The sequence below is a fragment of the Sapajus apella genome, unplaced genomic scaffold (genome assembly GCF_009761245.1).
Source record: "Sapajus apella isolate SASKATOON/1434 unplaced genomic scaffold, GSC_monkey_1.0 scaffold4547, whole genome shotgun sequence".
In the NCBI taxonomy this organism is placed as follows: domain Eukaryota; kingdom Metazoa; phylum Chordata; class Mammalia; order Primates; family Cebidae; genus Sapajus; species Sapajus apella.
Window position 1 is genome coordinate 810 of NW_022441473.1, and position 3578 is coordinate 4387.

The 3578-nt window shown below is 45.4% G+C and overlaps 1 pseudogene across 1 annotated transcript in view; it reads right to left on the reverse strand.

The window, feature by feature from the left end:
* Window positions 1-315: 315 nt before the first annotated feature.
* LOC116547758 overlaps window positions 316-3578 on the reverse strand; it is a 4348-nt pseudogene continuing 1085 nt past the window's right edge. The window contains exon 2 of the transcript XR_004267164.1: window positions 316-505. The product of XR_004267164.1 is annotated as a killer cell immunoglobulin-like receptor 2DS4 pseudogene (transcript). The remainder of the gene's footprint in view (window positions 506-3578) is intronic.

A 3578-nucleotide genomic window follows, 5' to 3' on the forward strand; every position in this document is an offset into this window, starting at 1 on the left:
TTCCAATGGGGTGACTCCGTGTGTCCTGGGCAGCTTTTCTGAGCCTTAGGGGATTGACTCACACTGAAAGGAAGGCTTCTGTTGTCATTTGCTGATTATCCATAAGTAATAAACTTGCTTTATGTAATTTATTGTGTGTATCTTCTGTCTTCCCAGAGCGACTGTAAGTGACAGAACTTGGCATAGCCCCACTGCATGTTTTCTCAGAAGGATGTCACATTCCCACTCATCCTTCTAGTCTAGAGGTCTCAGCTGCAGAAAATTAGAGATTAAGAGACTTCACTGAGCCTCGTGTTGGCCCCAGATCCCTTGCACTGTTACTGTCTGGGGTTCAGAGATGGCAGAAGACGGGCCCTCAATCACAGAGCTGAGAGGTGCTGAGCCAACACTTGATTCCATGGCTTCCACCTCCCCAGCTTTCCAAAAGCAAAGACAGGAGGGATCCTTTACTCACCAGTTTTGGAGCTTGGTTCTGTGGGTGAAGGCCAACCGCTTGAAGGGTTTCCTAGAACACGGGACAGGAGAGAGGTGTGGAAATGAGGATGCCTGTCTTCTACTCAGTGGAAATCTTTGAGGTTGGTTCACGGCCAACACTCTGTTATCTAACGTTGGGCCTTGGGAGTCCTGGCATCCCCTTCTCCATAGTCATTTTACCTGATGCCCACTGTCCTGGGACTTTGAGGTATAAAGAGAAAACAGGAGCTGGAGGCGTCACACTCCCTGACCTAAACATATGTTACAAAGCCATAGTAAGCAAAACAGCACGATACTGTCATAAAGAAAGGCTCATAGAACAGTGGAGCAGAATGAAGAACACAGATATAATTCACACATTTACATCCAATCAACTTTGACGACTGTAGGCGCCAAGAACCTACAACCAGGAAGAGACAGTCTTTACAATGAGCGGTGCGGGGAAAACTGGGTATCCACATGAGGAGGGATGAAACCGCACCTCTGCCTCTCAGCACACACAAAAATCAAATGAAAGTGCATGAAAGACGGAAGGCCCAAACCCATACAACATCTAAAGGAAACACTGGGGAAATGCTCCAGGACTTTTGTCTGAGGAAAGACGTTTTGTTTAAAACCCCAAAAACACAAGAAATCAAAACAAAAATAGACCATCAGGATTCCACTGAACTAAGCAGCTTCTGCATCACAAAGGAAGCAACTCATCGCAAAGTGAAGGGACGAGTCACAGGATGGGAATAAATATTTGCAAAGTGTTCATCGGAGAGGGGATTAGTGACTAAAATATGTAAGAAGCTCAAACGCTTCAATTTGAAAAAATAATTTTAAAAATTAGTAAATGTTCCAAACAGGTATTTCTTTTATTATTATTATTATATGTTAAGTTCTCCCCACCCCCTGCTCTCCTTCCCTGAACAGATATTTTTAACGAACAAAACATACACGTGGCTCTCACATATATGAAAAAGTGCTCAGTATCACTAATCATGCGAAGTGAAATCACAGTGAGCTATCTTCTCACCCAATTACAACGGCTTTTATCTGAAAGATGAACAAAAAGCAAATGCTGGAAAGGTGATAGAGAAAGAAGAACCCCTGTACACTGTTGATAGGAATGTAAGTTAGTATAGCCATTACGAAGGAGAACATTATGGAAGTTCCTCAAAAAATGAAAAGAGGTCGGGCACTGTGGCTCATGCCTGTATTCCCAGCACGTTGGGAGGCCAAGGCGGGTGGATCACCTGAGGTGTGGAGTTGGAGACCATCCTGGCCAACATACTGAAACCCCATCTCTACTGAAAATACAGAAATTAGCCAGGCATGGTGGTGAACACCTGTTATCCCAGCTACTCGGGAGCCTGAGGCTGGAGAATTGCTTGAATCCTGGAGGTGGAGGTTGCAGTGAGCCCAGATGATACCTCTGCACTCCAGCCTGGGCAATAGGAGCAGAACCTCATCTTAAAAAAAAAGAAAAAAAAATTTTCCCATTCTGTTGGTTGCTGGTTCACTCTAATGATAGTTTCTTTTGCTGTACAGAAGCTCTTAAGTTTAATTAGATCCCATTTGTCTCTTTTTGCTTTTGTTTGACAAAAGAACAGAAAACCAAATACTGCATGTGCTCACTCATAAGTGGGTGTTGAACAAGGAGAACACATGGACACAGGGAGGGGAGCATCACACACCAGGGCCTGTTGGGTGGTGGGGGGGCTAGAGAAGGGATAGCAGGGGGTGGGGAGATTGAGGAGGGATAACATTAGGAGGAATACCTAATGTAGGTGATGAGGGATGGATCTGACAAATCACCATGGCATGTGTATACCTATGTAACAATCCTGCATGATCTGCACATGTACCCCAGAACTTAAAGTATATGTATACATATAAAGAAACCTAACAAGAGAACTTCCACAGGATCTAGCATTCCACTACCGGGTATAAACCCAAGGGAAAGGACAACAGTGTATCGAGGTGACATGTGCACTCCTATGACTCTTCCAGCATGGTTCACAGTAGCCAAGACGTGGTGTCAACCTCCCTGCCCATCAGAGGATGATTGGATGGAGAGAATGTAGTACATACGCACAATGGAGACCGCTCCTCCATAAAACAGAAACGTCCTGTCACTTCCAGCCACCTGGATGGAACTGGAGGGCATTACAAAGACTGCCATTTCTCACCCATATGCAGGAGCTAACAGGCGGACCTCATGAAGGTTCAGACACCATTCTCACGTGGTCCACCTGTTAGGTCCTTGTGTGAGGACCTCATGCAGGAGCTAACAGGTGGACCTCGTGAGAATGGCGGCTACCAGAGGCCAGGACGGGAACGGTGGAGGGTAACGACAAAAAGAATATGTTTGTTTGTCTATTTATTTATTTATTTAGAGACAGAGGCTCTCTCTGTTGCCCAGGCTGCAGTGTACTGGCATGACCTCGGCTCACTGCAACCTCCGCCTCCTGGGCTTAAGCAGTTCTCCAGCCTCAGCCTCCCAAGTAGCTGGGATTACAGGCACGTGCCACCATGCCTGGCTGATTTTGTTTTGTTTTGTTTTAGTAATGATGGGTTTTCCCCATGTTGGCCAGGGTGGTCTTGACCACCTTATCTTAAGTGATCCACCTGTCTTAGCCTCTCAAAGTGCTGAGATTATAGGCATGAGCCACCACACCTGGCATATAAAGGTATTTATGTCCACTAGATTTTATGCTTAAAAATGGTAAAGGTGGGCCAGGCGCGGTGACTGACATCTGTAATCCCAGCACTTTGGGAGGCAGAGGCGGGCGAATCATGAGGTCAAGAGATTGAGACCATCCTGGCCAACATGCTGAAACCCCGTCTCTACAAAAAATACAAAAATTAGCTGGGCGTGGTGGTGTGCACCTGTAGTCCCAGCTACTTGGGAGGCTAGGGCAGGAGAATCGCTTCAACCTGGGAGGCGGAGTTTGCAATAAGCCGAGATGGTGCCACTGCACTCCAGCCTGGCACCTGGTGACAGAGTGAGACTCTGTCTCAAAAAAAAAAAAAAAAAAAAAAAAGGTAAACATGGTAAATTATATAGGTAGGTTTTACCTTAATATTTTTTTTTTTTTTTTTTTTTTTTTTTTTTA